The following is a 25,004-nucleotide window of genomic DNA, read 5'->3' on the forward strand; positions in this document are numbered from 1 at the left end:
TTAACAAGAAGGAAGGTCTTTTGGAGGTGGCAAAACAGATTGATCAGGAGATTTTCCATTCTAAACCACAAAAGCCATCTTCAATCCCCAGATAGTATGAACCTCAAGATGACAATGCATGAACCAAACACCTAAAATACAAAAGAGTCACATGGTTAGCACAATTATGCACAGAATTTGACCACGGTTCTTGTTGTTGTGAAAAAAAGTTTTCAAACAGGGTTTGGCCCTTAATTATAAAAGTTAGATTACTTTGATTACCTGGATTATCAGTTCTAAACCTAATAGCAGTCCAACCACCTGTAGGAACACCAACTGTATTTATTTCTGGAGGATCAACCAAGTTATAACCGGCAGGGTCTTTCAAAGGATCAAAATTACCAATTCCACTTCCAACAACGAAGATATTATAACCATGAAGATGAAATGGATGAGATTCAACGGTGAGTGTGTGTACATATTTCATCATCAAACACGTATATGTGAGAAGACACGTGGAGAGCATGCAGACCAAGTCATCAAAACATGATGACACACGCCCACAGCCAAGAAGCTCATCCCGTCGACGTCGGATCTTCGCCCGAACAAATCCAAGGGCAGAAGTTAAAGGATGTACCAAAAGCACGGTATACTGCGGAGCACCAAATAACTCCCGAAGAGTTGTTTTATCTCATCCCCAAAAGAAGCCAAGATCAACGGTGAAGAGAAGGTTGACTGACATGGACGTGACAGGGGTAGAAGACACTTGTCTGACACGATGATGCGTCTCAACTACCCGCATTAAACACTCTGAGCAGTGTACGTGTCGATCAACCCGTGGAACGAACGAGGATGACTCTGCGTGATCAAGCAATGAACGAAGACCTCTGCGTGATGGACACAAAGCACAAGAAGATAAGGTTCCAACGGCTCTCAGAAACGGGTCCCACACTCTAACCCTATAAATACCCCCTCTCCACCAAGAGAGAGGGGATCGAAAAAGAGAGGGAGGTTTAGAGAGAATTCGAGAGATAAGAATTGTTAGTGTAAGTTTACCTTTTAAAATTCGCAGACCTATGTAAACTCCAAAGTCATTCGACTACCTCTGTAATCATCAAATGCATAGTGAAAACGACAACCCCGTGGATGTAGGCCTTAGTGCTGAACCACGTAAATCCCAGTCTTATTTACATTTCAGTACTTTACATCCAGTTCATAATCCACGAGTATTACTTTTACACTTCGTTTTCTTTATCTTCCTCTATGTGAACGCCTATGGTGATGATATTAGACGAGGAAATGATAAAACCGAAGGTTTTGAGCCAAGGAATCAATACAATCGTCTCATCAGTGCGAGCATGTGTATAGAATGCGAACATTGTTTGTGAACATATAGATGCCTTAGTGATTTACGTGTTCACAATTTGGCGCTAGAAACAGGGACTCTGTCCCGGTAAAAGATTTATCTTATCCTGTGATTTCACCTTAGAACACGCACTATGGTTGTGCCCTTTTCTGGGTTCAGCGTGTCTTCAAAACCTTTTTTATTTTTTGGGTTCATGTTCTTCATTTTCAAAAACACCATTTCAAAGCAGACAAACCCGCGGCTATCTATCACCGATTTGCACGTGAGGTGTTTTCTCCAACTAAGACTTAATAATACAGATTAGTGAGTCCTCGTGACAGATTTGCCTTTTCAAGAGTTCTTTTTCAAAATTAGTCTGAAAACAAGATTCATGATCGTTTATTAAAATATTTGTATTTCAAAAACTATACCCATGAAATCTCTCTTCTATTATGGTCCCTTGGGCAACTCATTTCATTCTATTCCAATAGTCTTGCGGGTACGAATGACGCTAACCCTGTCCTCGTGGATATCTTTGGTTCTCCTTATTTATTTCCCTATGCAGGAAAGGATTAAACATGGAGAAGATATTAGAGGCAGGAAAAACCAAAGCCTCATCAAAGGAGACACCGAGGGTTACCTCGGTCATGACCCGAAGCAAGCAGAAAGGAGACAAAGCTAAAACAACTGCTCAGAGGCAGGATGCTGCGGAAATCACTTCACCTATGAACACTAACTCCATGCATCCGCGCCCTCAAAGTGCAGCCACGAAGACTGTTGTGGCCCCCAGACTACAGAAGCTAACAAGACTTGGGTCCCAAGCCAAATCCATCAACAAAAAGAAGGGGTAGCAGAATCCATGACGCATCAGCCCGCACATCCACCAATCTTCGGAATGCCGTCAACCAACGGTCAGAATCAAACCATACCAGTGCTTTTAGGACCACGGGCGGAAATTCAACCGAGGGGACCAAACTTGGAGATATCAACGATTGAAGCAGATCCTCGGCCACCCTTAATACACACTGTAGACGAAGGGGGAACTGTGGCCGTAGGGGTACCAGCCGGAACTCCCAATCAGGGATCAAACCATCCCACCGACTGATGGTAGAGCTCGAAGAATTGAAAAAGAGCCAGCAGGTCTATGCAGATGCCGTAGCTCTTCTGGCCAGGGAGAACCAAGACTTGAAAGATAAGATTCCCAAAGCACGAAGACTAGCCAACAACTGGACGAAGCAAATTCTAAAGCGCCAGAGCCAATCGTGACCGAAGAGTCATCCTAGCAAATGACGCCAGGGGAAGCGCATCAGATCCGGAATATGCCACCGAAGAGTTAGACTATTATGACAGCGAAGATCGAAGAAAGAAACGCTCAACTGAGCATGAGAACATGGGATATTACCGCGCAATGGAGGAGCTGCGCGATGATATGATGGCTGAGATCAAACAGTTAAAAGCCAGACAAGGCGGAGGAAGGCTGAAGAGGTGATGAAAGAAGCTAACTCCACGCCCCTAACTCATCGCCTGGCAAATACCCCCATTCCGTTAAAGTCCTGTCCCAACTTTTGAATGCTACGACGGATCCAGTGATCCCGCGGCACATATCCGGTATTATAACCGTATCTTAGCCCGATGGAGTCAAACGACGCCGTCCTCTGTAGATATTTCCCATCAAGTCTGAAGGGATCGGCTTTGTCTTGGTTTGACAACCTCCACCTGATTCCATCAACTCCTACGATCAACTCGCAGAGAAATTCTGAGGACATACATGTACAACAAAGCTGTCAACACTGGAATGGATAACTTTTTTCTCTGGCAATTGGCTACAAGGAAACACGAGGGAATACACAACAGATGGCACAAGATCTGCCAAGCCATAGGGAGTGTGGACCCGTAGTAAGTATCAACTGCTACAAGTGGGGATTAGACCGAATGAGTCCACTATTTGTTGAGATCATGGAAGCGTGCCTAAGACAGAAGGAGATCTTCGAATAATTATTGAAAGTACGCTCGTCTTGAAGAAATCCAGCGTGAAACCCGAGGGCACAACGCAGAGGTCTCACCGTACCAATTCCGCAGAACAAACCAGGGGCCAAAAGAAATAGCTCAGTGGAACGGCCTCACGAAGATAGGAAGGAACGAAGAGATGAACGACGAAAAGACGATCGAAAATTCGAAGATCAGGTTTACACGAAGCTCAATGCTAGCTACGCTCGGATCTTGCGAGAGATCAAAGGAAGGGAAAATTTGGAGTGGCCGTGGTCTAAGGGAAAACAGCCCCCAAGAACCGAGAAGTCTAAAGATTACTGTGAGTATCATTGCTTCAATGGACACCAGACCGAGAAATGCAAAAACCTCAAAATAATGATCCAAAAATTGATTGATGCTGGCGAACTCAAAATACATACGAAAGGAGGTCCCGAGGATAGATCCAAACGACCAAGCAAGTCCAACTTCCAGAGGGAAACCGCACAATCAACACCATCTCGTGTTCCGAAGCCGCGGGCCCTCCTTACAGCGCAGATAGGAAAGAGGCTACGGAAGCATTCGAAGACCACTGCGAATTATATAAGATTGATGGCGTAGAGGTGGACGACACGAAGAGTGGATGGACGCACCTATTATCTTCGACTGAAGATATCGAAGAAGATATGGAAGATCATAACGATCCCTTGGTCCTAACACTACCAGTGGCGGATGTAACCTCAAAAAGATCCTCATCGACGGGGGAAGCTCAGTGAACGTTCTATTCTACGACGCTTCAAACGGATGAAGCTCCATGATGAACAACTAATGACCTCTTATTACACCATCTACGGTTCAATGGAGCACCCACAAAGCCATTGGGAGACATCGTGTTGCAGGTAACGCCCATGAAAGTAGAAACACGATTCAGCGTGGTTGACCCCATCCCCCTATAACGCCATTATTGGACGAAAGTGGTTACATAAACTCAAAGGAGTGGCGGCAACTTACTACCAATATCTCAGATTCCCTACACCTGAGGGAGTGATGGAAATCAAGGGAGATCGGGTCTCTGCAAAAGAGTGCCAAACCACTCAGGATCGTATCAACACGAACAAGAAGAGCAGCGAAAAACCCGAAGAATTAAAAATAAAGAAGCCGCGAAAGAAAAGGCCATAGACCTGTTCCTCAAGGAAACCACAGGGAGGGGTTTGACAAAAGATGATAATGTCCTAAACACAGAAACAGGTACTTCAGCAGCCAACGAAGGACAGAAACATACAAAATAAAAATCAAAGAACGTCCCAGTCCTCGGGGATTCGAAGCCGGTGTTCACACCAGTAGAGCCCGTAAAAGAAATCAACATAGGAACGGAAGAAAACCCGAAGATGATCAAAGTAGGGACCATAATGGACGAAAGAAGAGAAGATTCCTTAACCAAATTACTTAAAGAATACGCGGATGTATTCTCCTGGAACCTAGGAGATATGCCTGGGATTGACCCGAAAATAATCCAACATGAGCTGCACATCAAACCAGGCACGCCACCTTTCAGGAAGAAAATAAGAAAAGTTGCACCGGAGTATCATAAGGCAGTGGAAAAAGAACTTCGGAAACTACTAGAAGCAGGGTTCATCAAGGAAGTCAAGTACCCTACATGGATCTCCAACATGGTCGTCGTTCCTAAGAAAAATGGAGGGGTTAGGATATGCATCGATTTTACTAACCTCAACAAGGCATGTCCAAAGGACAGCTATCCCCTGCCAAGCATAGATCAGCTGGTTGAAGCAGTAGAAGGATACGAAGAGCTGTCATTCATGGATGGATATTCGGGCTACAACCAAGTAGCCCTGGCAGAAGAAGATCAACTACACACAACATTCTACACCCCACATGGCCTTTATTGCTACACTAGAATGCCCTTTGGACTTCGAAACGCAGGGGCAACGTACCAAAGAATGGTCGATGCTATCTTCAGGCCATGGATTGGTAGTACCTTAGAAGTCTACGTTGATGACATGCTCGTCAAAAGTAAGCTGCGCAAAGATCACCACCAGGATCTGAGAGATACTTCGAAGCAATGAGGAAACATCACATGAAAGTAAATCCAGAAAAATGCACTTTCGGTGTCACCTCAGGGAAATTCCTCGGATATCTGGTAACAAAAAGGGGCATTGAGGTAGACCCAGCGAAGATTCAGGCCATAGTAGAAATGCCATCCCCGAAGAATTTAAAAGAAGTGCAGAAGCTCAATGGGTCCATAGCAGCCTTGGGCAGATTTATTGCCCGATCCTCGGACAAATGCAAACATTTTTTCAATATTCTCAAAAAAGGAAGTAAGTTTGAATGGACCGCAGAATGCGAAGAAGCCTTCCAAAAATCAAAGAACACCTGGCTTCAATTCCAATCCTGCAGAAGCCTGATCCTGATGAGGTTTTGGCATTGTACATAGCAGCGACAGAAGACGCAGTTAGCGCAGTGTTGGTCAAAACCAATACGAAGATAGAACAACCTATCTATTATGTCAGTAAGACCCTCAATTCTGCGGAAAGGAACTACACGAAGATCGAACAACTTATCCTGGCATTGGTGTGGGCTACTCAAAAGCTGAGAACCTATTTCCTAACTCACTTCATCCGCGTCCCATGCAAAGCACCACTGGAAGCAGTCCTCAAAAGCGCGGGAAAAGTAGGCAGAATAGCCAAGTGGAACACCCACCTGGACCAATTCAACATCATTCATGAAATTCAACATTCCCAAAAATCCCAAGTTTTGGCGGATTTCTTAGCAGACCTCCCCCTGGACAACGACGAAGAGATTAGGGAAATACCAGAAGCCGATGAAGAAAGCAAGGATCCAATTGATGTCCTCGAACCCGCGAGTCAAAGACAATGGGAAGTCTTCGTCGATGGTTCCAAAAATAAGGAAGGGGCAGGAATAGGCATTGTCATCACCACCCCAACTGGAGAAAGGATCGTACAGGCACTCAGGTTAGAATTCAAAGAGCATACTAACAACATCGTCGAATACGAGGCAGTCGTACATGCCCTCCGCTTAATAATAGAGATGGGGGTAACCGATGTAAGACTGACAAGTGATTCGCAGCTTGTCATACGGCAAATAGGGCTCGAGTACAATGTGTACGACGACACCCTCTCAGCTTACATGGCCTTGGTCCAAACATTGGCATCACAAATTCCGAACATCAAGTTCCGGCACTTATGCAGAAGGGATCTCAGGCACGCGGATGCCCTAGCATATATATCATCCATGCTGAAGGACAAAAGCATCGAAGCTATTAAAATAACAAGGGTATACGAGCCTTCAATTGCATCGCAATTTCCTTTGCTACCAATCAAGATACAGTGGAAGAAAATATCGAAGATCAGGTAGGAGAAGACATCCATAACGATTTTGACGAAGAAGATATCCTGTCAAGAGCAAATCAAGACGAAGATTTCAGCAACGAAGATGATTGGAGAATGGTGATCCATGCGTTTCTCGAAGATGGAACCTTACCCGCGGATCATAAACAAGCCAGGAAAATACTCTCCAAAGTAGGAAGATATGATCTTCGGGATGGGGTCCTGTACAAGAAATCCTTCCGGACCGTTACTACGTTGCTTATCCAGGAAAGAGGGGCATCGAATTCTAAACGACATCCATTATGGTGACGCAGGGAATCATAGCGGCATGAGATCACTAGCCGACAAAGCAAAAATGCAAGGATATTACTGGCCCACAATGATACAGATGCCGCAAGAATGTCCCGACGATGTGAAGAATGTCAGCGTTTCGCCAAAAAGATACACGCGCCAGCAACAACGTTAAATTCTGTAGATAGCCCGTGGCCATTTGCAAAATGGGGCATAGATATCGTCGGGCCTTTCATCGAAGGATCAGGGAAAAGACGATTTTTGATAGTAGCCACGGACTACTTCAGTAAATGGGTGGAAGCTAAAGCCTTACCAGGATCAGAGACGTGGATGTGTTTACTTTCATATTCCAAAACATCATTTGCAGGTTCGGCATACCAGCGGAAATCGTGTCCGATAATGGTAAGCAATTGCAGGGGAAAAATAGACATGCTCTTCGATACTTTCAAAATAAGGAAGAACAAATCCACCCCCATATACCCTCAAAGCAACGGACAAGCGGAAGCCACTAACAAGACCCTCGCCCTTATCCTCAAAAAGCAATTAGACGAACATAAGGGGCGATGGTGTGAACAGCTGCACAATGTGTTATGGGCATACAGGACAACACGAAGATCTGCCACTGGGGAATCCCCGTTTCTCCTCACTTATGGAGCTGAAGCAGTCATCCCAACAGAGATCCTCATGCCAACCACAAAGACCGAAGCATGGGAGAAAAATCTCACAACAGACATGATGTTAGAGAGATTGGACGACCTGGAAGGAAGGAGGGAAGCAGCATTGCAGAAGATGGAAAATTATCAACGAAGACTAGCGAGGGAGTACAACAAAAAGGTAAAGCTTCGAAATTTTAGAAGGGCAGTATGTGCTAAGAACAATCCCAGTATCAACGAGAGAAGAAATGGGGAAAGTTAGCACCTACATGGGGAGGACCTTTTATAATACACGACATTGCGGGAAACGGTTCCTACTATCTTCGCAATCTGAAAGGAGAGGTCCTCCGGCATCCTTGGAATGCTAAGTGGCTCAAACCGTACTACCCATAGGAGCAACGCAGCTTTGCATCTGCGTGAAGAATACCAGAAGAAGAAGGCAGCGTAACCGCTTTACTTGTTTCTATCTCTGGACGAGGATTAGCAGACCTCAATCTATCAATCAAACGAACTCTTTGCAAATTCCGAAGCAATTCCGCGGGATGAACAAACAGATCCGCGGGACGAGCACCTGTACATACGGCACATCGAGTAATAAACTATCAATATTGGGGAAAGTAGTTAATATACAATCTCTCAGGGCTCCCCCATCAGTGTCTATGAGTGTAAGACCAGGAGGAAGGCACCCAGCAGAAAGAGATACCCAACCAATCTTAAGGAAACGGGTCGACGGAATGGGTGTATGTAAATATTTTAACCCCATATCCTAGAACGTTGCCTCGGCCCCCACCGTCTGGGAATCCTCTGACCCAGGGTTCGCCAGCGGGGTGACAGGTATCAAGACGATCACGAAGGTACCTCCCTTCGGTATCGCACCCAAACACTTAAAACATTCTTCTTTTGTTTTTAATGTCCTTCCTCACAATGCTTAAAATAAAAAACAAACTGATACTACAGGTATACCAAAAGAATGATTCATTTCATAAGGGTTGGTTACAAAGAGCGGCAAGGCCAATTCAAAGAAAAAACACATCAAAAACATTCTCTTTACAAAATACTAGCAAAATCTAACTGAAGGCTAATGTCGTGGTTTCTACTTGGAAGATGTCGCCCCATCAGCAGGGTTGTTCCGAAGATTTGAAGGGACGCTCCCACCAGAAGAGGGTCCCGAGGAGCCAGGCAAGGAGGCATGTACATGACGACGCGGATAGCTCTTGACGAGGCCATGATCGGTCTTAAGGCCAAGCTCAATCTTCTCCAACATCTTGTTTGTCTCCTCCGCCAATTGACACCGATCCTTATGCATAATAACTGTCGTTCGTTGGTGGGCTTGAGATAACAACGAGGACAGACGATTCACTTCTTTAGAAGCAGCACCAACGACTGATGAGTGCCAAATATTGTATATATTTATCCCTTTTTGTTGGCATTTAACTCATCTTTTGCGCATTAATTCTACATTTTATCCCATATTCTGTATTTTCATTGTTTTCAAGAAGAAATATTTTTCTTACTTAATTTTGCATTTTTAGGTAACAAATAAAATCTGGATGAAGTGCGGAGCAAAAGAGCAGAAAAGTAGTGAAAAGCCGGGAGGAATTACGCAAGGAAGCCGCGAAGAATGTTGCGCACAGACCAAAAAGCTAGGAATGGGCTCAAGAAGGAAGAATTTTCTTAAAGAGATATGGGCTTGGCATACCCAAGGCCCAAAACCCTTACCCAATCCATTTCCTTTATCCATACCCATTTCCATGAGAGCCGTCAGATTGGATCTCATCTTGTCATCCAACGGTCACCTCATCATTGTGCATCAAAATCCGAAGTTCATATCAAATACCATAGTACCTAAATTCCAAGCCTTCAGATAGATTGATTGCAGTTGAATCCAACGGTCGCTCCTATGCCTGTTCATCAAATCTCGATACTTCCGCTTAACACTACAGCCACCTAACCTCAATCTTCGCCGTTAACTTTGTTGTATTTCACAATCCAACGGTCGAAGTGATTCATCTCTCATACCACCGTTAGATCTACCAACCATCTTCACATCCAACGTCGTCCTCGCTAGACATCAAAGTTTGATTGAACCAGCTCAACACCTTAGCCATCTCTTCCATCACCACCTCGAGCTTCACCATCATCCAGCTCCCTAGTATTTCCCTTTCTTGTTCTTAGCATCAACCCTAGGTGCTACAGATAAGAAAGAGAAAAGCTAGGGCATCAGTAGACGCAATTGGGAGCTGTAGAGCTGAGGAGGAGAAGAGGGAACATCAACAGGGCATGGGTCGAGCTTAATTCAGAAAATTGGTGAGAGAATTTGATTTTCCCCAAAATTTTAGGGTTTCGAATTAGGGTTTGTATTTTTTTTGTAAAACTATAAAAGGCAACTGATGTGTAGAGAGAAAACTGTTCTTGGGTCATCCGAGATACCCCTAATTGGGTTAATTTTTCAATTTCCATTTCAAAGCAATTTCAAGTTCAATTTCAATTTCTGTTCATGTTCTAATTCACCACTAGGGTGAAGATGAAACCTTAATTCCACTGTGTAGGAGACTACAATTCTGGCCTCTCATCACTTTGCTCTCACATTGTATGTCAGGCATACATTGTAGTTAGGATACCCCTGTGATTGAAAGTGCAGCAGCCCATGTTAATTGATTATGGTCCAAACCTTAGACTAGTTATGCTCTAATCAGATAGCTAGTACTTTGGGAGGATAATTTAGTTGCAATTGGAATATCCGACTTAGTCTAGGTTAAGAGGTGGAATCTAAACCCTAGTTTGCCATCAACCTTCCCTGTCATCCACAATTCCATCTTCAACTGTTTAGCTTTGTTTTCTTGTTTTCTTTCACTTGTTTTACCTTCACTGCTCACTTGTTTTACCTTCACTGCTCACTGTGGTGTCTTAACATCACAATCTTTACTTGTTTCACACACTGCCACAATCTTCTTATTTCACCATTTACACCTCACTGTTCACTGCCCCTAGGAACAAGTTAGCAAAGGAAGCAAGAAACCAAAAATAGCAAATAAGCCCACCTTGTCCCTGCGGATCGACCCGTATTTGCACCACACTACTTTCCGACACCGTGCACTTGCGGTTATTTCCGTGACTCTTTTAGAGAGCCACCAAGTTTTTGGCGCCGCTGCCGGGGACTCGGTTGCGGCGCATTTGTTGTTTTTCTTTGCCTTGCTTTTTGTGCAGTTGCATATCTTGCATAATTTTCTGCCATTTGCATCTGTCTACCACCTGCATCTCATGCTGTAGTAATAGCATTTTAGCATCTGTAGTTGTAACTTAGTAATCATTTTAGTCTTGTAAATATTAGTTAGTAATCATCTGTAGTTGTTCATTAACTTTGCTACTTAGCTATACCTTGCATCCTAGCATTAGCATTCTGTTCTGTATCATTATCATTTCCATTCTGTGTAGCTGTAGCATCACTGCATCATCTTAGACATTTGCATAATCTCTTCTCAATTGCTTAAACTGCACAACTCTGGAAACTGAAGCTTTTGTTGAGTTAGAAAGTACATGTGCTTCTCCTGCTGTGCTTATCCTGCTGCTGCTCCTGATCCTGCTGCTGCTTGTCTGCAGCTCCTCTCTTGTGCTTTCCCTGCAACCTGCCAGCCTCCCCTAAGCTGCTGCTGCTGCTGCTGCCTGCTGAAGCTGGTGCAAGAAAAAAAGCCCAACTGGGCCTGCTGAAGTTGCTGCCAAGCTTCTGTTGCTGGGCTGTGCAATAAAGAAACAAAAGCCCAACTGGGCTGTAAGCTGCAGAAGGTGAAGAAAGTGAACCAAAGCCCAACTGGGCTGTAAGCTGCACAAGTTGAACAAAGCCCAACTGGGCCTCAGAAAAGCCAAAGCTTAGGATGATCCAAAGCCCAACTGGGCTTTTGCAACCTAACTGAACAGCTGGGCTGTGCTTCAAAGGTAAGCCTAAACCCATTAAGAGAACCCAACCTGTGGGCTTCCATTTATAATTTGTGGGCTTGTAATAATTTTTGTTTTTCTTTATTTTGTATTTTGGGCTTGTAATAATTTTTCTTTTTCTTCTTTTTCTTTCTTTTATGGGTTTGTAATTATTATTGTTGTTTTTATTTTCTTTTATGGGTTGTGCTAATTTATGATAGGATAATTTAAAAAAAAAAAAAATTTTACTTTTCTCCCATTTTAAAAACCAAAATTTTCTTTTGCTCCCATTTTTTAAACCAAATCTTCTTTTCTTCTATATCCCATCAAAACCAAAATTTTCCCATTTAAAACCAAATCGTGGGCTTTGTGTCATTTCAAAATGGACCAACCCCTCGTGCTCTCCATGAATACATGTATCCATCAATACAAATTCCATTATCATGTATTGTATTACCTCAAACCAATAACCCTTTTAAAATAAATGCAAACATGATACAAATACTTCCTATATTTCGAGGGTTCGATTCTGAGAACCCCTATACTCATGTAAGAAGTTTGAACAAATTTGTCGGACTATGCAACCTGATCATATTCCGAAGACTCTCTGAAATTGCGTTTGTTTACATTTTCTTTAAAGGAAGGGCCAAAACATGGTTTTACGGTTTGAGACCACAATCAATCACCACTTGGGAACAACTCACTAATAATCAATTTTTCCAAAAAATTTTCCACACCATAGGACCATCGTTATTCGTCAAAGTATCAATTGTTTTGTCCAATTGGATGAGGAAACTGTTTTTCACTATTTTGAACGTTTTAATGATTTGTTGAGTGAATGTCCGCACCATGGAATTGAGAAGTGGAGACTTGTCGTCATCCTCTATGAGGGACTAGACTTTAAATCTCGAACCATGGTTGAATCTATGTGTAATGGTGAGTTTATTGATAAATCTGTGGATGATGCATGGAATTTTTTAGCCGAGATTGCAGAGAAAACCCATCAATGGGAATCCGTTAGGGAAACAGGAACAACACCACATGATATGAGTCACTCCCATAGTTAGAGTTTTATTCTTGTAATAGCTCCGACCTTAGGATTGAAAATTATCCTAGATTGCAAAATGCCTATCATGATGATGATGATGATTATGATGTTATGTTAGAAGAACATGTCTATACTGAAAATGTTATGGAACCTTTGGGTTCAAATACATTAGGCTTCTCTGCCCCGACCTTAATACATGATATTTCTTCTAGTATTCCATGTGATGTTTCCCTGATGTCCGCCGATACACGAGAATAAATCTGTTGATGATGTTGATAATTCTGATTGTAATCTTGCCAATTTGATTGATGATTGTGAGCATGATGTGACATGTGTAGATGAGTTAGAAGATTTTGATTTGATTGATAATGATACGCATATTCTTCTACCTAAGTCACAATCTGATGGCCTTCCACCCAACCTAGATTTGGTTTGTAACAAAAATTTTAAACCAACTTTTCTGAAAATTCCTAATCTAGGATTGGAACTGTGTGCCTCCCAAGTCCTCTTGGACTATTTTGCTTCTAAGTATAATACATCTGAGGAACCACAGTTGGAATTAGCATGTTTGCCCGTCCCTAGCACAGTTCATTTCGAGCTAGACCTTTTGCATGATGAACCCCCGAAACTGCGTGATTTTGTTTTCAAAATTATATCTTCTGTAAAATCCAGGTTTGGGGGTAGCTCATTTTGTTTCACAGCTTCACTTGCATGCCTATCATATTATTATTGTGTGAAGCTGCTGAAACCTCTACACTTTGTCTTTTGGGTTGATCCTCAACTCTTTAGATTGTTAGTGTATGGTGAATTTTTGTATATAGTCCAGTAGCTAAAATTTCTTAAAAACCCTTTTGTTCATTTTGTATATATTTTGCTAATCCAATATGATCTCGGCTGAAATATGTTGGATTTTTTTTGCCTTGAATAACGGAGTTTTAATTCTGCTTTCGCCGAAATCGGGTATTCTCTCTCCTTTTACTCTACTCAGCATGTCCCTTTCCATATGTTGCATTTTAATCCTTTCCATACTTTGAAACATTGAGGACAATGTTTAGTTTAGGTTTGGGGGTATAGAGTAGATGCCACGATAATTTGCCATAATTGAAAACGAACTCCTTCTTCTTTTTGAAAAAAATTGAAAAATTCCAAAAAAATTAAAAAAAAAATCAAAATTCAATAAAAAATTAAAAAATGAAAAATCATAAAAAATGGAGCTCATTTACCTTGAAATGTTGACTCTTGTGCAAATATGTATTTTTATTAGGAGTCTTAGTCTAGATATTTAGGCACCCTGATTCTAGCACAATTCACATAGTGATAAGAAATTTGCACGCGCACGATCTACCAATACATGTATGGCCTCGATCTTCAAGGTGTTGGATAGGAAGTTACGATTGCCAATCACTTTAGAATACTGAACGAAACTTGACTAGCTTGTTCTTTGGTTGGTTGGGATAGAAGGTGGAGGTTACATTAAGAAAGACAACCATCGAATTTAACTGGGTGCATCAAAAAGGGCTACCTCTTGCAAAGTGTCATGTAATTTTTATTTCCTGTTGTATTTGTATCAAAAGTGTTTCCTTGTTCTAAAAAAAAAAAAAAAAAAAAAAAAAAAAAAAAAAAAAAAAAAAAAAAAAAAAAAACGATGTATATATTCAAAAAAAAAAAAAAAAAAAATCAGAAAAATACAAAAAAAAATCAAGTATTTATCAATTCCATCATCTCTTGTTCCAAAAATAAAAAGAGAATAGTCAATGTAAATAAGAGTCATGTAAAGAGTTATTTTGTTGTTTTTTTGTAATAAGCAAGGAAGGGTGTATGCCATTGATGTACAACGCGAGTAATTGTGAAATACCTCCAACTCATTCACAATTCTCGTAAAGTCCGGACAGCTAGCTAGATTTCGACCTCAGTTCTTAGCCTGAGAAACTATCTCTTGGTGATTAGTAGTCATAACTTCAGATCTTTCTTTACACATGTGTAGATACACTTTACACTCTTATCACATGTCTTTTTTTGTTATCAGTGCTAGGATTGTGCCTTCGATAGCTAGATTGACATCTCCATTTTGCTGTGAGCTTAAACTGTTTTGCACATGTCACATTTGATGGATGAGCTTATATTTTGTCCTTAGGTTTTGTAGGCACACCTCTGGTAAACCTTCACGAGACTTCAACTCGTCCACTAGGGACACTTAGTGGTTTAAAAGGCTTAGTGCATACGCTAAATGCATTCGAGAGACCAGCGACAGTGGTATAGTTAGGATTTCCTTAGTTTTGTTTTACTTGAGGACAAGTAAAATTCAGGTTTGGGGGTATTTGATGAGTGCCAAATATTGTATATATTTATCCCTTTTTGTTGGCATTTAACTCATCTTTTGCGCATTAATTCTACATTTTATCCCATATTCTGTATTTTCATTGTTTTCAAGAAGAAATATTTTTCTTACTTAATTTTGCATTTTTAGGTAACAAATAAAATCTGGATGAAGTGCGGAGCAAAAGAGCAGAAAAGTAGTGAAAAGCCGGAGGAATTACGCAAGGAAGCCGCGAAGAATGTTGCGCACAAGACCAAAAAGCTAGGAATGGGCTCAAGAAGGAAGAATTGTTCTTAAAGAAGATATGGGCTTGGCATACCCAAGGCCCAAAACCCTTACCCAAATCCATTTCCTTTATCCATACCCATTTCCATGAGAGCCGTCAGATTGGATCCATCTTGTCATCCAACGGTCACCTCATCATTGTGCATCAAAATCCGAAGTTCATATCAAATACCATAGTACCTAAATTCCAAGCCTTCAGATTAGATTGCAGTTGAATCCAACGGTCGCTCCTATGCCTGTTCATCAAATCTCGATACTTCCGCTTAACACTACAGCACCTAACCTCAATCTTCGCCGTTAACTTTGTTTTATTTCACAATCCAACGGTCGAAGTGATTCATCTCTCATACCACCGTTAGATCTACCAACCATCTTCACATCCAACGCGTCTCCTCGCTAGACATCAAAGTTTGATGAACCAGCTCAACACCTTAGCCATCTCTTCCATCACCACCTCGAGCTTCACCATCATCCAGCTCCCTAGTATTTCCCTTTCTTGTTCTTAGCATCAACCCTAGGTGCTACAGATAAGAAAGAGAAAAGCTAGGGCATCAGTAGACGCAATTGGGAGCTGTAGAGCTGAGGAGGAGAAGAGGGAACATCAACAGGGCATGGGTCGAGCTTAATTCAGAAAATTGGTGAGAGAATTTGATTTTCCCCAAAATTTTAGGGTTTCGAATTAGGGTTTGTATTTTTTTTGTAAAACTATAAAAGGCAACTGATGTGTAGAGAGAAAACTGTTCTTGGGTCATCCGAGATACCCCCTAATTGGGTTAATTTCATTTCAATTTCCATTTCAAAGCAATTTCAAGTTCAATTTCAATTTCTGTTCATGTTCTAATTCACCACTAGGGTGAAGATGAAACCTTAATTCCACTGTGTAGGAGACTACAATTCTGGCCTCTCATCACTTTGCTCTCACATTGTATGTCAGGCATACATTGTAGTTAGGATACCCCTGTGATTGAAAGTGCAGCAGCCCATGTTAATTGATTATGGTCCAAACCTTAGACTAGTTATGCTCTAATCAGATAGCTAGTACTTTGGGAGGATAATTTAGTTGCAATTGGAATATCCGACTTAGTCTAGGTTAAGAGGTGGAATCTAAACCCTAGTTTGCCATCAACCTTCCCTGTCATCCACAATTCCATCTTCAACTGTTTAGCTTTGTTTTCTTGTTTTCTTTCACTTGTTTTACCTTCACTGCTCACTTGTTTTACCTTCACTGCTCACTGTGGTGTCTTAACATCACAATCTTTACTTGTTTCACACACTGCCACAATCTTCTTATTTCACCATTTCCACCTCACTGTTCACTGCCCCTAGGAACAAGTTAGCAAAGGAAGCAAGAAACCAAAAATAGCAAATAAGCCCACCTTGTCCCTGCGGATCGACCCGTATTTGCACCACACTACTTTCCGACACCGTGCACTTGCGGTTATTTCCGTGACTCTTTTAGAGAGCCACCAACGACCTCCTCGCGGGATGCCACCAGACTCTTAAAATAATTAGTATGTCCTTCCTGCTGCACTAAGGAAGATTGATCCTTTTCAAATTTTTCATTTGCAGCGCGGAGTTGTCCCTCGAGCTCTGAAAAAGACAACACAAGGGAGTTAGCACAGAAAAGACATAATCACACTCGATGAAATGAGGTTATACATTCGACACAAGCCGAAGCCTCTTCATACTCATTAACAACCGCGTCTCGCGCTTCGTCAAGATAGTCATATTCCTCAGATAGTTTATTATAATCTAGTTGAAGGTTGGTGAGAGAAAATTAACTTGCATCTAATTCTACCTGCTTCATCGAATCCATGTGACGAAGATGGTTGACTTCGTTGTTTATCTCTGTTACCCCTTTGTTAAGTCTGTACATGCATACTTCGAGATTTCTCTCAGACTCAGCCTGGCGGGCTATTTCAGCGCGAGACGCAGCAAGGGCTTTGCTGAGAGCCCCAACCTCGGCTCTGGCATCGTCCCTTTCTCTGGTAAGACACAACATACTCTCCCTAATTACCGGAAACAGAAGGGAGCGAGCCTTTCGTAATTCCTCTTCCAGAACATGTATTCTAGCCTCTAATAACGAAGTACGCTAACGGGATTCCCGCAGATTCTCACGTGTCCAAGCAGCGTACCATTGAACAAAATACGGTCATGGTTATACAGATTCTGCATATCAACCATCTAAACATGCCTTGCGCGCCATCCCTCAGCCCGAGCGTCCCACTTTTTGGCTTCGCTCTTAATTTTTTCGACCAACTCTTTGATACGAGATTTTTGTCGTGCCTTTTCATTCCGAAGCCATATCAGCTCGGGGACTCCACCCACTGAAGATAGGGTGGGGAGACTCAGACAGAACAACAAAGTAGTAGAAAGGAATTACGAGGGATAAAAGATGGAGAAGAACTAAACCTGTGAAAGCTGAAACTTTGCCGCGAGTTTGCTCTAACTCAGCGCGAACGGTGGCAAGCTCTGAACGAAGACCAGCCTCCGCTTCACCCAGCCTTTCTTTCTCTTTAAGGCTATTCTTCAGTTCTTCTATCTCCACCTCAGCCGTAGATAATGCCTTTTCCATGTGACGAAGCTTAGCCTCCAGCTTCAAAGATTTCGCTTTAAAGAATTGATACAACACATGGTTACAATGCTCACTCCTCATCATCTACACATCAAACGGAAATGCTCACTCCTCATCATCTACACATCAAACGGAAAACATTATTACACCGAAGGATTCGAGTGTCACGAAGAGATATGTACGAGGACTTACCTCCAAGACATGCTGCTGGGGAAAACCATATTGGTACCCATCGGCTATGGCCATCATTTCAGCAACAGAAGATGGAGGGTCCGCTATGAGGGTAGCCTCTGGAACACTCAAGATTTTCCCCCACATCTCGGCAACACGCGCCTCGGAAGATAGTTCCATCATCCGACGAGTATAAGCATCAGAATCTTTCTCGCCAGCAACCACCGGGGCAGGATGGGTAACAAACAACAGACTCTTTTTCTTGAGCCAATCCATTATGGCATCCTCACCCTCAAACATCAGCGAGTGAGGGAAATCCTCAGAAGGTGAGTCAACCACAGACTTCCCCTTTGCTGTCATTTTCCCCATCAGCACAAGTCTCGGCATCACCACGCGCACCGTGATCATCCGCGCCCTCATTCTGAACAACAGCATTTTCCTTACCAAAATCCCCGAGCACATCCCAATCATCATTGGGGGAAAGCAAAGAAAAGTCTTCGGTAAAACCGAGGGCATCATCAAAGAGTTCCCATGCGGAGTATTTCCTGTCAAAGGAGAACTTTTGAGAAATGGTGGGCAGAGTTTCCGCAGCCTCACCCCCTCCGATAAATTCCGGACCACCAGGGTTATCACCAGCAGGAGCAGACATTTCCACGGTAACACTTCCCTCGTCCACCGCGGTATTATTTCCCCTATCAACACCATCACAACCCGCACCAACCTCTTCCTCGACATCAGGAGGGGAAGTATCAGTGCGTTCTTCCCCATCAGACATTCCCTCATCCTCGACAAACTCTTCGTTCACTGAACTGGTAACTTCTTCATGAACCTCAGCCTCACCCGTCACAATGGTAGAAGACTGCTTGGGCCCAATCTTTTTCTTTTTCGACACCTACAAACCAATACACGTTCCAAAAAAAGATTTATTTCCTCATACACAAAGTTTGATTTTCAAAAAAGAAGGGGCGCGGCCAGAATCTGCAATAACCATACCTTGGTAGTAGTGGCACTCTTCGGTGGAAGTATAGCACCAGAACCCTCTTCCTCGTCTCCATCAACAACATCGAGAGCATAAGGAAAGTTAATGCCCTCGAAATTTAAACGCCAGGGACAGAAATCTCCATAACGAGCAGGAGGAGATTCACGAGGCCTGCTACTCTCAGAAGGACGCCAACCGCGCGGACCGGGAATCCAACCATACGCCCAAGGACCAACAATTTCAATAACAGTGGCATGCCACTCATAATCATGGTCACGCTTGATCCTTTCACGAGCAGGAAAAATTTTCCGCTGAGCCGACCCCTCGGTGCCTGGAACGTATTTCAGTTTGGCATCGCTCACCTCACTTAAGAGACGAATTTCGCCCCGAGGAGCATCGAGGTTACGAAGACTAACACTCCATGGTTTACGGTTCCTACTATTGACATAAACCCCAAAGGAGCTGTTGAAGTTTTCAGGAGTATACCACTCCCTCTCAGCGGGATTTGGAACGTAACATGTCATCGTCGTCTCCCCCTTACTCCGCAGATAACATTCCCTCAGTGCACGGAGATAGTTCCCCGATAATTGCGACACGGAACGACTATGAGTATTGGTGGAAGAGCCTTCGCGACCAGCCAGCACATCATAATAAAAGGAATCACCAGACTTATACAACGGCAGCATAAGACCCGCCTCGAAGGCTCCAACCGTAGTCAACAGATGAAACTCATCAAACTGATACTTCGAGATGAGATCGTAAGTAATATCATCCTCAGGGGCATAGAAACGAACCTCGAAGGCTTGGAGATCATGCTTTTCCTTGAAAACTTCAAGGTCAATGTGCTTAAACGTGACTTTCTTCTTGCTAACCGAAATGCTGCGTATCACCGGGACAACCTCCTCTTCTTCCGCGGGATCGGACGAACCAACAAAAGCTTCGGAAGCTTTTCTTTTGAAAGGAGGATTTTTAGATGATTCAGCTCTCGGCACAGCACCTTTGGAGTTCTTCCCTTTGAAAGAAAGTACTGGAGGCGGCGGCAGAGGGTTCTGCACGGGCACTATAGAACGAAGAGGGAGAATATCGAAGGTGTCACCGCGAGGAGGTGTCTTCGTACACCTGGAGTCATCACGAGGACGAGAAGGAGCACGGCTGACAGCGTATCGAGACCCGGAAGGGCCCTTTGATGGATCTCCCTTCCTAGGAGGTGAAGCCTTCGTCCCAGAAGAAGACGAAACTCTATTACCGCGGGGATCCATCTGCGAAAATTTAGAGAGATCTCCCCCATGTGGAGATGTATCAGACTCTCTACGCGGAGGGGATCTCGGCAGACTGGAAGGCGGAGTTTGATAAGGAAGCCGCGGACGGTCAGGCATGGCTGCGAGGAGGTACAAAAAACAAGTTAGAAGCAAACACGAGGGCATCACCAAAGATCAAAAAACCACAAAATTAACAGTTCATCTCAGCATAGCCCAGAAACCCTAAAACTAAAAACTAAAAAATAAAAAAAAATCAATCAATACAATTGAAACACTGGCCTCCTCGACTTGAGAAGAAGAACATGGGCAAACTAGCATACATGCATCGAAAGATGTTCTTCATCACAAACAAGGTACAACAGCAGCAGGAAATTAACAATCAACACAATCAACACAAAATTTAAAACAACAGAAACGAAGAAAAGAAACCTTACCACCACAAACAAAATCCCAAAAGAAGACAAATGAGAGAACAAACCAGAAACAAAGAAGAAACGAGCGTGATTAATGCTAGGGCAAAGAGAATTTAATGGTTGAAGAACAAAGGATGAAGTCTGACAGGGAGAATGAAATTAATTTTCAAGGAGAATGATATTAATTTTTTCTCCTCTCCTTTATATACTCGAAAGAAAGAGAAGGAAGTTAATGGAGGAATGAGAAACGTTCCCATTAAATGAGCAGTTAATGCACGAGTGAGAAACGTACCCAAGTATATTGGAGAAGTTATTAGGAGAGAGGAGGAATATGTAACGTCTGTTTTCTTCAATGCTCCCACTAAACACTCAAGCCCGAAGAAAAGGGGCAAATTGTGTGTAAATATTTCATCATCAAACACGTGTATGTGAGAAGACACGTGGAGAGCATGCGGACCAAGTCATCAAAACATGATGACACACGCCCACAGCCAAGAAGCCCATCTCGTCGACGTCGGATCTTCGCCCGAACAAATCCAAGGGCAGAAGTTAAAGGATGTACCAAAAGCACGGTGTACTGCGGAGCACCAAATAACTCCCAAAGAGTTGCTTTATCTCATCCCCAAAAGAAGCCAAGATCAACGGTGAAGTGAAGGTTGACTGACATGGACGTGACAGGGGCAGAAGACACTTGTCTGACACGAGCATGCGTCTCAACTACCCGCATTAAACACTCTGAGCAGTGTATGTGTCGATCAACCCGTGGAACGAACGAGGATGACTCTGCGTGATCAAGCAATGAACGAAGACCTCTGCGTGATGGACACAAAGCACAAGAAGATAAGGTTCCAACGGCTCTCAGAGACGGGTCCCACACTCTAACCCTATAAATACCCCCTCTCCACCAAGAGAGAGGGGATCGAAAAAGAGAGGGAGGTTTAGAGAGAAGTCGAGAGAGAAGAATTGTTAGTGTAAGTTTACCTTTTAAAATTCGCAGACCTATGTAAACTCCAAAGTCATTCGACTACCTCTGTAATCATCAAATGCATAGTGAAAACGACAACCCCGTGGATGTAGGCCTTAGTGCCGAACCACGTAAATCCCAGTCTTATTTACATTTCAGCACTTTACATCCAGTTCATACTCCACGAGTATTACTTTTACACTTCGTTTTCTTTATCTTCCTCTATGTGAACGCCTCTGGTGATGAAATTAGATGAGGCAATGATAAACCCCGAAGGTTTTGAGCCAAGGAATCAATACAATCGTCTCATCAGTGCGAGCATGTGTATAGAATGCGAACATTGTTTGTGAACATGTAGATGCCTTCGTGATTTACGTGTTCACAGTGAGAAGATTAGTATCTTGTAGAACTATTTCAACGCTAGAATTAAAAGGTATCCTACTAAGTCTAGTTCCTAAAGATGTACCCAGGTTAGCTGTAAGTGGCGCGTTCGTATAATCAAATGCTTTGATAGGTTTATCTGGAAAATCGGTTTCGAAAACCCCTTTAGTGTTGAAATAATGAGCTTGAAGGAGTCCAATGCGAGGCATTACGAATGTGATATTGTTTAATGAAGCTGTAAATTGAGTTCCATTTTGACAACTAGGGCATGAGTTCACTCCTAGACCGATCGTAACAAAGAGATTTCTATCAATTTTTGTAGGTACATTTGCGGGAAATTGTCGGGTGTTTAGGCTTCGAAGTTTTTGGTTATAGTTTAATGCAAAACTGGTGTCATTTGGTGCAGGTAACTGAGGTAAAATCGGGATAATTATGTCTGGAATTCCTTTGTATTGTAAAATTTCTGTAGCTGTTTTATTGTCTACTGGAACAGGAGCATCCATAAAAGGCCTTGCAGCCATGAAATATCTGCCTGGAGTTCGATCCATTTGAACGAGAACATTTGTGGTTTGTCCAGGTGCAATCTGTAAAACTTGAGTTGTAAATGGCTTGGTGTAAACAGCGTCGATCTCTACTACTGTCATGTTATGACCAGCAATAGCGAAGAAAAGATCGTCATTGAGTGCAGCATTGACGATCCTCAAGAGATAAGTTTTACCAGGCAGAACTTCCTGGGCGTATGTATCTGAAATTAAAAAACAGAGGAAAAATGATACAGAAATTTCCAATCTAAATTAAGAGATCCTGTATTCGAAACAACAAGGATAAATTGGTGTTGCTTTATAGTGTACGTTTTTCCGAGCAGGGGAAGAGAGGTCCTGGTTTTCCGTTGATAGTGTGAGCATCTGACATCGGTGGAGGCAAACCTAACTTGTTCGCTTGATTTACAGATGTTTCGATGTCTTTGTTCCACCATTCTCCTGCATAGAACAGCAAGGATCGTAGTGAATTTACGCTTAGTTAATTTTTATGATGTTTAAATTTGAAATATATATACCTTACCAATCAAAAAAAAATTAAAAAAATTGAAATATGTATTTGATATCTTAACATGACCAACCTAAGACTAAATTAGCTTCTTGGAAAGGTTGAGGGAATGATGACAATTGCACCATAAACTGTTGCCCTTAGCCATAGGATATGTGCGTGCCACCATAAGGTTCCTCTCTGCCCTTTGACGTTAATATCGTAAACATAGTTATGTCCAGTTTGGATTGGACATTGTGTTATATAAGCTGGTCCATCTGCCCAACCGTTGCGAAATTGCTTTAGTCCGTGCCTACAAATCGATTAATTCACATGGATCTTGAGAAATAACTATATTACAGTTATGTTTATGCGCGGTTATGTAATTACTTACCAATGAATGGACATATTATACTGTGCGTAATTTGTGACGTTAATCTGAAGTTGATCTCCTTCTCTGACATAGATGGTAGGTCCCGGAAACATCCCATTTATAGTGACAATGGGCTTGGCATTGCATAACCGACTCGCATTCTTGACTTGAACCTGATGATCATGTTTACCAAGTTAGTGCCAGTTAAAAATCATTAACGAACTAATGAAGTAATATAAGTTTCCAAGTAGGTGCACAAACTTACATCGAAGTGGTACTTCTTCAGCAGTAAGAAAAGATAGACATCCAACAAAGAAGAAAGCTAAAATGAGCACTGATACAATGGAACAAGAAACTCGTCTAGCCATTACCGGTATATGAAAATGCAATATATTTGATCAGTCGAAATGATTATGAGATGAGAGTGGAATGAAGGATTATGGGCTTCTTTATATAGTTAGATATTTATAAACAGATATAGAAGCAGGTCATGTAAAGACATCTATGTTTGTTAGAAGAGTTGGCAAATATTGTTGTTGGTTAGATGAGTTACTTAAACAATATGTTTTTAAATATTATATATGTTCTGTAAGTATATGAATGTTTGTATACATATAACTTGTATGAATTGAGTAACTTAAAAGGTGATCAATAGTTTGATTAACTGTAGCAATTTCCTTGGTTTCTTCTGGTGTCTATGGAGCATAAACTCCAACCTATTTAGGGCTAATATGTCTACATCCCCCAACCATACTTCTCAAGTACCCAAGTATGGCTGGCCTATAATTTTGTCACCCCTTGTTCCCTTCCCTAAGAAAAATGATTTGCGCAATATTTGCTTAACGGTCCAAAATAGTTTACACTTTCTTCTTTTTCCATTTTGTTTTTGTTTTTTTTGATAAAAAACTAACCAACTCTAACCACCCTGGAATAAGAAACACCCTGAACTTCAGTTACGACATAATTAATAAGACAAATGCTATCCCGCACCGTTTTACGGGTAGCTATCCCGCTCAAGCGGGCTCTTTTACCGTTAGATGACCAAATTAACGGTTAGATTCGAATTCAGAAAGGACCCATCATTTTCAGGAAAAGACCCACCATTTTTCCTAAAGGGTTCAAGATTGTTAGATCTGGGTTTTAGCGTGATCTAACGATAAATAAGCCGCTTGAGCGGGATAGCTACCCGCAAAATGGTGCGGGACAGCATTGCTCAATAAGTAATAGAGTTAAACCAGACCCCTTTATAATTGCCTTTCTGAAGCTTTTTCCGATAGAGTATCAACCATAAAATTGCATTCTCAAAAGTGATGCTCAAAAATTATTTCTCCAAACTTCATCTTCAACATTTCTATATCATGGGATATACCTCTGAGATGCCACATGGCAGAAATTTCTACTTCGCATAGCTGTATTGCGAAGGTGGAATCGCAATAGACTTCAAGTTTCCTAATCCCAAACTGAACATCAAAGGTAGGACCATTTCTAACAGCCTAAACATTTGCCATATTGCTCCCATATTTTCAGTACGTGCTAATAATACCTTTTATATAGACTTTTACTATTTTTTTTCTTTCTCAAATCAACTCACGAGGATTTGTAATCGTAAAGCAAGAAATTCTCCTAAAACCCATTATACATGAATAGTTGATGCAACTGTAAAGGCGGGGGTCTAAAAACCTCACCCAATATTTCGCTTAGCA

At 42.1% G+C, this 25,004-nt stretch overlaps 1 pseudogene; it reads right to left on the reverse strand.

Annotated features, from left to right (window-relative positions):
• On the reverse strand, nt 1–23,669 carry LOC113295326 (annotated as a pseudogene).
• Nucleotides 23,670–25,004: the final 1,335 nt, after the last annotated feature.

This window comes from Papaver somniferum, chromosome 7 (assembly GCF_003573695.1).
Source record: "Papaver somniferum cultivar HN1 chromosome 7, ASM357369v1, whole genome shotgun sequence".
Classification (NCBI taxonomy): Eukaryota; Viridiplantae; Streptophyta; class Magnoliopsida; order Ranunculales; family Papaveraceae; genus Papaver; species Papaver somniferum.